Here is a 12,974-nt window from a genome sequence, read left to right on the forward strand (position 1 = left end):
TGGCGGAGCTCCGGCGGGAGAACGCGGATCTCCGCGCGGCTGTTGCTGACAGATGTCTTTCTAGCTCTACCAGATAAATGGGACGGCACGGACGGAAGATGTAATGTGTTCTTGACAGCATTAGATCTGGTGTTTGAGTTCAACGCCACCAAGTACTCCACCGATCGGCTTCGCATTGCTCTTCTCGTATCGTTGTTGTCCGGGCAGGCAGCTGAGTGGGCCACGGCAGTGCTTCAAGCAGACACAGATACCGCCCATTCTTACAACGAATTCACCAGCCAGCTCAGACTCACCTTTGAACATCCTGCGGGCGAGGTGGAGACCGACACAAAGCTCTACCACCTGCGGCAGGGAGGATTGTCTGTGAGTCGCTATACTGCCGAATTCCGCACCCTCGCAGTACAGACAGCCTGGGGAGACGCCGCGCTCCGGACATCCTACTACGAGGGACTGGCTTCACGCATCAAAGATGAACTGGCCGGACGAGAACTCCCCGCCACACTGGAGGGGCTAATCCAGCTCGCCCTCCGCATCGACCAGCGCCTCCTCTCTCGTCCGAAGCCAGCCCCGAGGACCCTGCCGCCTACTCCAATCCACGCCTACACGTCACCTCGACCATCCACCACCTTCACTCCCGCCATCACTGAACCTGTCGGATCTCCACCTCCTGCCGTGGTTAACACCGGAGCCGGGGAACCCATGCAATTAGGACGCGCCTCCCTAACCGTGACAGAACGAGAACGCCGGTTCCGAGAAGGTCTGTGTGCCTATTGTGGGTCAGCGGCCCATCACCGAGCGATCTGCCCGCTACGCCCGGGAAACGCGCAGCCCCGGTAAACAAGGGGAGAGACTCACCGCCATCCACCTCTCCACCACCACCCACACCACCACTTCGCGTCTCACGGTTCAGGTAACCCTCCAATTTGGCCACAAACGGGTCCGAAGGACCGCGTTCATCGATTCCGGTGCCGCGGGGAACTTCATTGACTCCATGTATGCCAAAGAAATGGGGGTAAAGATCGAGGCGTTATCCCAGCCGCTTCACATCACCTCCGTCGACGGTCGGCCCCTGTCATCTAGCCCCATCACTCACCAGACCCAACTTCTCTCTTTTATCATCGATCAGCATCACGAACAGCTACAGTTTTTCCTCACACCTATCTCATCACCTCCGGTCATCCTCGGTTATCCCTGGTTACTGCAGCACGACCCTCTCATCTCATGGGCACAGAACCAGATCCTTCAGTGGGGGCCGACCTGCACCGAGCTCTGCCTCTGGGCACCGGCTGGGACGTGTTCCAAGGAGTCCGAGGTCCCCGACGTCGACACCGGCGCCATTCCACCCGAGTATCGAGACCTGGCTGAAGTATTCTGCAAAAAAAGAGATACTCACCTACCACCTCATCGCCCATACGACCTGGCGATTGAACTTCAGCCAGGCTCCGCCCCCCCCCGCGGCCATCTCTACTCTCTATCGACCACCGAGACACAAGCTATGGAGGAGTACGTCGCCAACGCCCTGCGCCACGGTACCATCCGGCCCTCCTCCTCACCAGCCGCCGCGGGGTTTTTCTTCGTGAAGAAGAAAGGGGGCGAACTTTGCCCATGTGTCGACTATCAGGGGCTAAACAAGATCACAATAAAGAACCGACATCCGCTGCCACTCACCAACTCTGCCCTGGACGCCCTCTCTGGTGCCACCATTTTCACGAAGTTGGACCTCCGGAGCGCCTACAACTTGGTGCGTATCAGAGAGGGCGATGAGTGGAAGACGGCGTTCATCACCCCCACTGGACACTACGAGAGCCTGGTCATACCCTTTGGACTCTGCAACGCACCCTCGGCCTTCCAACAATTTATTAATGACGTCCTCAGAGACATGCTGGGCCGATGGGTGTTTGTCTACCTGGACGATATCCTCATTTATTCCCATAACCTCCAGGAGCACATCCAACATGTTCTGGCGGTTCTTAAGAGATTGCTCACTCACCAACTGTACTGCAAGCTGGAAAAATGTGCTTTCCACAAGCACTCCACCACGTTCCTGGGTTTTGTCATCTCGCCCCAGGGTGTGGCCATGGATCCTCAGAAGCTCGAAGCTGTGCGTCACTGGCCCCTACCCAGGACCCTCAAACAGCTTCAACGTTTTCTGGGGTTTGCGAACTTCTATCGTCGCTTTATCCGGGGATACAGTACAGTTGCAGCACCATTAACTGCTTTGACCAGGCCCTCGCTTCACCCGTTTCGCCTTACGCCTGCTGCCATCTCCGCCTTCCAAGATCTGTGTCATCGTTTCACCACCGCTCCCATCCTTCTCCACCCAGACGCCAACCAACCTTTCGTTGTGGAGGTGGGCGCGTCGGATGTGGGCGCCGGCGCCGTTCTCTCTCAACGAGGTCCAGACCAGAAACTGCACCCGTGTGGTTTCTTCTCCAAAAAATTCAACCCCACTCAGCAGCGATACGGGGTAGGGGACCGCGAACTGCTGGGCATAAAGTGGGCCTTGGAGGAATGGCGTCACTGGCTCCAGGGCGCCAGTGAGCCGTTCATCGTCTGGACCGACCATCAGAACCTCATCACCATCAGGAACTTAAGACAACTGAATCCACGACAGGCACGGTGGGCTCTATTTTTCGAACAGTACGATTTCCACCTATCGTACCGCCCGGGATCCAAAAACACCAAGGCCGACGCACTTTCAAGACAACATGACGAAGACCTTCCCCGGGCGGATCCCGTGCTTGTCATCCCCGCTTCCCGGATCATCGCACCTCTTCAGTGGAACTTGGAGACAAGGGTCCGCCAGGCACAGGCCGCAGAGGCCGGGCCGGCAGGCGTGCCGCCTGGACGACTCTACGTACCCCAGAACGTGAAGTCAGACGTCCTCCAATGGGGCCACTCCTCCGCGGTCGCCGGACACCAAGCGACGAGAAGGACCCTCTCGTTCATCCAACGGGCGTTCTGGTGGCCGTCCATGAGAAGGGACATCATCGAGTTCGTCCAGGCGTGCCCGGTGTGCGCCAGGGCCAAGGACACCAATCAGCCACCCCCGGGAGAGCTTCAACCACTTCCTGTTCCTCAGGAACATCGCCCTGGACTTCATCACGGGCCTGCCGGTTTCCGAAGGGAAGAACACCATCCTCACCATTGTTGACCGGTTCTCCAAGGCTGTGCACCTGGTGGCCTTCACCGGACTCCCATCAGCCAAAACCACCGCTGAGCTAATACTGGAACACGTAGTCCGCCTGCATGGGTTCCCCAAAGACATCGTCTCGGACAGGGGGCCCCAGTTCACCGCCCGGTTCTGGAAGGCCTTCTGCCGTCTGATCAACTCCACCAGTAGTCTGTCATCCGGATACCATCCTCAGACTAATGGTCAGACGGAACGGACCAACCAACAACTGGAGCGCTACCTAAGATGTTTTGTGGCTGACCGCCAGCGCTCCTGGGCCCGCTACCTCACATGGGCAGAACTTTCCCACAACCTACACGTCTCCTCAGCCACCAATCTAAGCCCATTTGAGGTATGCTATGGTTTCCAACCTCCGATGTTTGCCCATCAAGAACCGGAGGTCGACGTACCATCAGCCCAACAGTTGGTCCGTAGGTGTCGACGGCTCTGGAACCAAGCCAACCTCGCTATCCAGAAGGCCAATCAACAATATACCACTCAACACCGCCGTCGACACCCTCCAGGACGTTTGTACAGAGTAGGTGACAAGGTATGGTTATCCACAAAGAACCTCCACCTTCATACCGAATCCAGGAAACTTTCACCTCGCTTCATAGGACCATACCGCATCACCCTAAGGATAAACCCTGTCACCTACCGGCTCCAGCTGCCTGCGGCGCTCCGGATCCACCCGGTTTTCCACACATCTCAACTCAAACCCTTCATCACCTCTCCTATGATTCCACCCACCCCCCCTGCTCCTCCTCCCCGCATCATTGACGGTGGTCCCGCCTACATCGTGCGTCGGATCCTCGATTCACGCCCTCGGGGCAGAGGCACCCAGTACCTGGTCGATTGGGAAGGCTACGGCCCCGAGGAACGATCGTGGATTCCGGCCCGGTTCATCCTCGACCCCGAACTCATTCGAGACTACCGTCGTCGGGTATCCTCCACCCCAGGACCGTCAGGAGCCAGTCCTGGACAGGGGGGTACTGTCATGCACACTCAAGCCGCGACCGGCACTAGGACCCGGAAGTAAGGCGGTCGCAAACCAGGAAGTATAAAAGGAGTAAACAAACCACAGTACAACGCTCAGTCATTGAGTTGCCCGATGTTGCCTCGTTTGCGGTCATCTAACTGTGAGTACTCACCTTTTGGTTTCGCTTTCTTGCTGAGTGTGTATTTATAGGACGCGGGTTAGATTGTGTCTTTCCCTTGCTCCCCAATCGTGAGAGTCCTTAGACTAACTGCGTGATTATCCTGCCTATTCGTGTCACTCCGCGTTTGGGTTTACCAGTCACGCTACACAGGGCTAACCGCTAAAGCTACGTCTTCTGGTCATCTCAGGTTAGTTCTTGACATTTTTTTTTTCCATGGATTTTTTTTTACTTTTTCTTAATACATTAAAAACTTAATAGAAAATAAAATTTTGTTTTTGTCAGCTGCTTTTGTCGAGGCGTCGCCACAACAGGCCATCTGATCAGCACAACAGCTTGGCACAGGTTTAACACCAGGTGCACTTCCTGATGCAACCCTCCCATATTTTTTCTCCCCGGGCTTGGGACCGGCACAGCATCCAGTGTCTGTGGTTTGGGCATTGGGTAAAAATTGAAGTATTAGTTTGGAATCATTTTGGAGGAGAGGCATGCAATCACCAACCGTTGTTTATTAAAGTGAAGTTTAGACATAAATAAATAAAACAAACACAATGCTCAAACAAACATGAATACAGGAACTGTAGCTAGAAACCAGGGCTAATGCTTATGGCAACAACACAAGATAAAACCTACAAACAGTCGAAACAGAATATACTGTTCTGTAGTGATACTCATTGTCTATACCGCTTTATCCTGTATACGGGGTCGCAGGGGGTCTGTAGTATATCCCAGGAGACTTAGGGCACCAGGCGGGGTACACCCTGGACAGGGTGTCAATCCATCACAGGACACACACACATACACACACAGTCACACACACACACACTAAGGGCAATTGGGGACTGCCAATCAACCTAGTCTGCATGTCTTTGGACTGCGAGAGGAAACCCACCAAACACAGGGAGAACATGCAAACTTCATTAACACAGACCCAAATGTGCTTTAACACATACAGTAAACACACATTTGTGCACTTAAACAATATTTATATATTAGACGGTTATCTGTAGAATCGTGGCCTAACATAAATTTAATCATACATCATTTACATTTACACTGCTCTCCTAAGGGGCGTGGCTACAAAACACAATGTTACTTGGAAACTAGTTAAACTCCATCTTATGCCATCTGCTTACTGCATTACCACAAAAGTGAATTAATAAAAGTTAGTGTTGTGTAAATGGAGAGTCAGTGTGCACACAGTGGTGTTTACAGTGAAGAGTGCAGTGACAGAGTTTGACCACCAAGAGGCACTGCAAGAGTGTGTTTAACCTTCAAAACACCTAAAAAAAAAAAAAAAAAGGTATTTCACTATAAATTCAACATTTGCCACAACAGGGGACGGCCACTGTAAATAATATAATATAATATAATATAATATATATTTTCCTTTGATGTGTTGATTTTGAGTGTGATGATTAGATGATTAGATACACACTGTCTGAGGAGGTGACGTGAGTCATACAATAGGACACGGTGGTGTTTGTAGGTGTTAACAGAATCACCTGTGAAACACCAGCCATGCTATTAGTTTGTAATTAGTAGCTGGTTCTACAGCAGTGGAGGTGTATATAAACTGCGTGTTAGGGGGTTTAATACAATATTTTTGGCGGTTTTTTTTGCATGTTTCAGTACCATTGAGTATTCCGTTATATATATATATATATATATACACTTGTACAACGACACACTGTGACGATTCAAGATCACGTGACTCAGACTGCCCGCATGGGGGAATCTGCGTGTTCGGAATATAACGTGAGCCGTTTAAACAACGACGTGATTGTAATAAAACATTTATATATTTCAATAAGATATTAAAACAAAACTTCATTCCCATACCGGGAGTCGAACCCGGGCCGCCTGGGTGAAAACCAGGAATCCTAACCGCTAGACCATATGGGAGCTCTGAGAGAGCAGCGTCATAAGGGCTTACATCTCTGATTACATCTCTGATTAAATTACAGCGCGGTGTTTACTGGAGTTACTGTTCAAATGAAACTTCATTTAAGGTTTCACAGATTATTTACAATTAGACGAGTATTTACAGTATATATATATTCAAGTATTTGTGTAAAATATGTTAATATAAATTGATTTGTTTATTTATTTGGATTTTTTTAATTATACTGTACATCTATCATTCATCTCGAGGTAATTTCCGCCTTTATATTCTCCTTCTGGTTTAACTTCTGGATTATATTTAATACTTCATGCAATTTTAATACACTTAAACTGCCATCACAATTATAAACACAATAAACTTTTATGTCACATTAAAATGATACACAGAAACAGATGATACACTCTCTCATGGGGGGGGGGGGCTAACATATATCAGTGACACCTGACTTTCTTACAAATAACACACATTTACTTTTTTTAAGCTTTTTTATTATTTTTTTTTTTTACTTGAGCATCAGGACATTACACTCTCCCAATCAATAGTCAATTCTACTGTACATTAAACCCTTTCCCCTGGGGGGAGGGGTATATATTATTCTTTATGATTTCATACAGAACAGAAGACTGAGATATTCCTGTGAAACTCTACAGTTTATTTGTTTACATGGTTTATGTCCTGACATTCCGTACTGTGAGTGATGATACTAACTGCAGTGCTGTATAAAGTTAAATGTGTGTTTGCTCCTGCTCCCCCTGCAGGTGTCCTGTGGTAATGTCCACTAGTCCTAATTTTAGCAGCAATGCTAAAGGCAATGCTATGGAAGTATAATAGTGCCAAAATTCCTCAAAGCAAAATAGCAGGTTGAATTACATAAACTGAAAAAAACATGTTGCAATAAATATGTTTGAATTTTTCTGCATTGCAATTTGATCTGAATTGAAAAAAAATCCTCAGAGCATTTACAATGTTTGAAATTTTTGCCACTGCAATTTATTGTGGTTGTTTATTTCAAGTGAAAATGTAATCCAAGCATTTAAAATTCAATGCAAAAATATTCAAGTTAAATTGCAGTGCGGGAAACCCATCGCTCGCGCGTGTGAATGAAACAGCGCTGGCTTTGCTTTGAATATAGTGTTTACGGCAGAGGAGTAATTTTAACACATACACACTTTATTGTGCAACTGGCAACCCGGCCTGTTAGTTAAGAGGGCTGTGTTCCGATCGGTAAGTAGTTTGTGAGAAGTAGACTACACAGGGAGCAGGAAGCACACTTTAAAGTACACTGCGGCACGGACAGCAGCAATCGGCTCTCCACTGCTCTTCCTGTGATATCCCGGATGTAAAGACCTGAATTTTAGCGACTTGAATTTTGTTACCTGAATTTTATTACCTGAATTTGTAAGATTGAAAAATAATGGAGATTGTATTTTTAACACTTGAAAATATTTTTGAACTGCAATTTAGTAACTTGAATATTTTTGCATTGAATTTTAAATGCTTGGATTACATTTTCACTTGAAATATACAACCACAATAAATTGCAGTGGCAAAAATTTCAAACATTGTAAATGCTCTAAGGATTTTTTTCAATTCAGATCAAATTGCAATGCAGAAAAATTCAAACATATTTATTGCAACACGTTTTTTTCAGTTCATGTAATTCAACCTGCTATTTTGCTTTGAGGAATTTTGGCACTATTATACTTCCATACAATGCTAGCACCACTGGCAAACCTCAACATGTTTTCCTGGCTCGTTACTAGAAAGCATTTGAGATTCTCAGCGTATTGAGTACATTTTTTATAGATGGCAGTCACGAACCTTTAATTGGTTCTGATAATCGTTCCCCCAGCCCCTGATGTAAGTTAAGCCATTCTTTGTGCTAGCACAGCAAAGTGTTGGTGCCACCATAGAACCGGCTCTTCTGTCTGAGGGCCTGTGCTTACTGTTGCACAAATACTGACAATAATAATATTACTGAAGTTGGAAAAATTGTAAACAAACTCCATTGAACAAATAATTTAACCAAAGTGCAAAAAAAAATTTACATGTATGTGAGGTTCATTCATGCACATGGCCAAAATTACCCTGTAATTATTACATATTAATTATTATGTAAGATAATCGTTCCAGTAGCAGTTGGTTGATAAAAAATCTTGCCCTTATCTAAAAAGCATGTTTTTATAGTTTAGGACTGAGATAATAATTATACAATTACTAAAATTTAAAGATATACACACTTCAACATCATATACAAGATCGCAGCAAGTAAATTAATATAGACAGGCTGGGAACCTTTAGATTCTACTGACAATGGCTGGAATTATCCTATAACTCCTGTAGGTTTGGTGATATGTTCTCAATTATCCCATACGAGACTGTCTTTCTGTTAATACATATAATAATGCACTAATACTCTATTACATTTGCTTTATAAGGCTGTTCCACAATAATAAAAAAAAATCCAAAAATTAACACTTTTATCCCTATAAAGTACATATGGGTAAAATGAACTTCCCAATAACCTTCAAAACACAGTTTTTTCTCCCTGAAATTAAACAATCTTTAAAATCATCATTTATGCATTTTACTTATTATTTCAATTTGTTATTTTAATTAAGTTATCTGTCTAGATTTCTTACCTGCAGTGAAAACACACTTCATAAACACTGATCTGTCACCCCTTAAGGGAAGAGTTTACTGTAAACTCTTTAGGCCTTTATGTTATCTTGGCAATCACTTGGCAGAGTCGTGTGCCTCATGCTGAGAGACTAGAAAAAAAAGTGCAGAAGAATGCTACTCTGGGCAATGCTATAAGGATGCCCTGCAGCCAGCTGCCCTGCAGTGTGCTTTATGGCCACTTAGACTGTTTTGGACGCGTCACTAATGGAAGTGTGAGATAAGTGTGACCCATGGTGACAGCTTGCCCTTGAAGAGGCTTGCAGGCTAGAGGAGGACAGAACTGCTAGAAGACAGCATAAGCAACCCATGATGCACACAGAGGGGTGCTGCCCGCTCCACTAGCACTTATTCATTCCCCACCAGTCCTGGACTCTTACAACACACCATTAGAGACAGAAGTGTACCTGATCATTGGATTACAATGGACAACAAGCAATAAAGAAAGTGTGTGTGTGTCCACTTTAAGAAAGACGATAAAAGCTCTTTCTTGCCCTGTGTGTGTGTGTGTGTGTGTGTGTGTGTGTGTGTAATAAGTAATGGATCTTGATCAATATTAACCTCATTGCAGAAGACCTTCAGGTTCACAGAACATCCTGCACGGCACCTTCATTTTGTTTTGCATAAAACCTTTAAAACCAGTTTTACTCATTATTTCAAAATACACAGGACTAATATACTAAATACTAAAGTACTTAGTATATTAGTGTTCTCCTAATTACTCAGAGATTTAAATAAATCCCTTTCATTTATAAAAAGTAATCAAATCCTATTAGGATTATAATGTCGACAAAACCTGGTGTTTTTTATTGAATGACAATATAAAAACAGTTCAATAAGACACGTATCAGTGCAACTTGTGTTTCAGTCTGGCTGGTGAAAGAAGGTCATGGGGTAATACAAGACATTTATCTGAATAAATTTGTCTAAATATAATGCAGTAACCTTGCTGGTTGTGCTAACAGACAAAGACAGGACATTCGATCAGATTCAGTTGGTGTCAAACGGCACTAAGGTTGGAGGACTTATGAGGAAAATGCAGCTTTATGTATCGTTCTGTTATTATAGACATAAATATCTGAATGTCTGCATTCTCCCCAAACAGCTTCAATTCACAGGTTTATATTAATAAGCTTATTTTAACATGTTCACATTTCTACAGTAAATGATATGGAGAAGTTTCTGCAAATATATTTTAATTTAACATTTATGGAAGGAGTCTCCAGTGTCAGTAGCAGTGTTTTATTCCTTATGGGACATGATGGGAAAGTTTCCCTCCCTTTAATGTCAGGCTCAGCCTTATGGTAGAGCACATTTTGAGTTAGTGTATGTTATTGAAACATGTATTGACCTCATCCTGACTGAGACATCTCTATCACTCACTGGATGTGGGTGTGTCTATACGAAGATGCTCTTTCACCTGCCTCACAGCCTCTCACAGTGAGCAATGTACAATAATATAATAAAGATTTGTGCACTTGATTCTGATTTACTTCTTTAAAAAGTTAGAATTGTATCACTTTGGGCTTTTTAGTGTTTTTGCAAATGTATTGCTAATTTTACCACGAAGCGACATATCTCAACCGTTTGGTAGGAGATCATTTCCCTAAGGGACAAAAGCAACTCTTTTTTTGTCCTTAGTGGGAATAATAAAAGCATATTGATATATTAAAGTACACCCTTTAGGTCACGCCCACATCTGGATTAAATAACTATAGATACAGACAGCTTCTCTGAGTTACATGTATATATAATATAAAAATATAATAATGATTAAAAGGGATGTACATTTGATGCTGTCCTGTTGGAAAATGACAGATTACATTTAAAAATGTACCAGTCAGGCATCAAGCCAAAGAAAAACTGGATACCTACAATGCACTACTGAAATTACTCATTCACCTCCACTCTCTCTCTCTCACACGCACACACACACACACACACACACACACACACACACACATTCATTTGGAAGCTGAAAAACGAACATGAGGATGAATTCTTTTGCCAACAAGTGTTACCATGGCAACCCACTGTGCAGTGTCGGGCCTCATGCCAGACCACTATGCTCAAGGACTGTGTGTGTGTGTGTGTGTGTCTGTGTGTTTATCTTTATTTATGTGAAGTCTAAACGTCGCATTTCAGAGAAGAGAGAGAGAGAGAGAGAGTGTGTGTGTGTGTGTGTGTGTGCGTGAATAGGCCCACAGAGGGAATATTCACTTGTCACTTAAATGTATTTATATTTTGTCACAAGCACAAAGAGAACCAGTTACAAGTAACACAGGAACAAGGAGACAGGACAAGTGACGGGGTATAAAGTGACAGGACAATAAGTGATCTGGGGCAACAAGTGAATTGACAGGGCATGAAATATGAAGACAACAAACAACAGAGTAACATGCAACAGGGCAAGAAGTCATATCTGACAATCATGATGTCAAAGAAACAAGAAATAGGGCAATAAGCAAGAGGGCAACAAGTGCCGGGGTATAAACAACATGCAAACAAGCAACAGGGCTAAAAGCCATATGGGGACAGGGTGACAGCTGAGAGGGACACTTGCCACATGGCAACAAGTTGAGAAATGACAGGGCACAAGTGAGAAAATTTTAAGAAACATGCAATCACAAAAATATCAGAATAGATGGTGAGAGTGCCATGGCAACAGGCAACATGCAACAAGACAAGAAGCCACATGGTGACATCACTGACAGGTCAGTACGCATCAGGGTGACAAGCAACAAACCAACAGTTAACTCAGAGACACTTCCAGCCACACAGTGTCAAGCAGCACTGCTTTAGGGCCTTAAAGTGGCACAAATGGCATTTATGTGGTAGTAACTGGCATGGAGTCCCGGGGCGCTTTCACACCTGCCTGTTTAGTCCAATAATAATAATTTTAATAATAATGTTTATTTATATAGTGCCTTTCCAGAGCTACAATGAGGAAGGAGAAAAAAAAACACGCAGAGGACAGGTGGATTGAAGTGTAACATTCTGAAAACAAATGAGTTTTGAGTAGAGATTTAAATACTGAGATGTTATTAACAGAACGGAGAGAGTGTAGTAAAGAGTTCCAGAGTTTGGGAGTGATAACACTGAATGATCTGCCGCCCATTGAAGAGAGGCGGTACCGAGGGACAGCAAAGAAACCAGAATCGGAGGAGCGTAGTGAACGAGTCGGAATGTAGGGGGCAAGCAGATTAGAAAGATAAGTGGGGCTAAGCCATGTATAGATTTGAAAACAAGGAGAAGAATTAAAAATTTAATACGGTAAACAACTGGGAGCCACAGCTCACCACACACGGAGCCCTGCAGACATGAGGCCCAAGGCCAACAATCCAGCCTCTCCCAAACTCCCCAGGTCCGTATCAAGCACCAGTGGGATGCAATGGACAAATAAGTCTGATCATCAAAAGGTCCACTCCCAAACCACAGGACCCAAATGAACTGGTGGCACTAAGGGAACCTATAAACTATGAGGTTTTAATGATATGGCTGCTTGGTGTATTCTCCAAGTCACTGAGAAATACTATTTCACACTGCTGTTCTCACTGATGGTGTCTTTGGTGGGTTATTTAATTAACAGTGAAAAATTTAGATAATGAAATGCAAGGTACATTAAGGTGAGATCTTTGAGGTAATGAGTGTGAACTTATTTCACCAATGAGCAAAAGACAAAAAAAAAAAGAATGATTTTTTTTAATAAAAAGTAAAAACTCTCATAATCTAATATACATGTAGTGTGACAACAGAACATTTGGAAACATTTTGCTTGATGTGCTACAGTAGACCTCTGTGTTAAATAAAGTATTCAATAATAATAATAAGCAAGAATAATGAATATTGGATTATTCAGTGTTTAATAGCCGATTCTTCTATTTCTTTTTCTTCTTCGTCATTTGACTGTTCTCTTTCAGCAAATCATCTGCCTCCATCTAACCCTATCCTCTGTATCCTCTTCTCTCACCCCAACTAACTGGGGGCCAGGGGTAGCTCAGTGGTTAAGGCATTGGATTGCGGTTTGGAAGATCCCAGGTTCAAACCCCACAACCACCAA

The 12,974-nt window shown here is 44.6% G+C and overlaps 1 protein-coding gene and 1 non-coding gene across 2 annotated transcripts in view; one reads left to right on the top strand and one right to left on the bottom strand.

The window, feature by feature from the left end:
- The window catches only part of LOC128514933 (myb-related transcription factor, partner of profilin-like), an 85,012-nt gene that overhangs the window by 37,357 nt on the left and 34,681 nt on the right, over nt 1–12,974 (top strand).
- On the bottom strand, nt 6,163–6,234 carry trnae-uuc (transfer RNA glutamic acid (anticodon UUC)). Its single transcript has one exon. It is a non-coding gene; the product is annotated as a tRNA-Glu (tRNA).

This window comes from Clarias gariepinus, chromosome 27 (genome assembly GCF_024256425.1).
Source record: "Clarias gariepinus isolate MV-2021 ecotype Netherlands chromosome 27, CGAR_prim_01v2, whole genome shotgun sequence".
Taxonomy (NCBI): Eukaryota; Metazoa; Chordata; class Actinopteri; order Siluriformes; family Clariidae; genus Clarias; species Clarias gariepinus.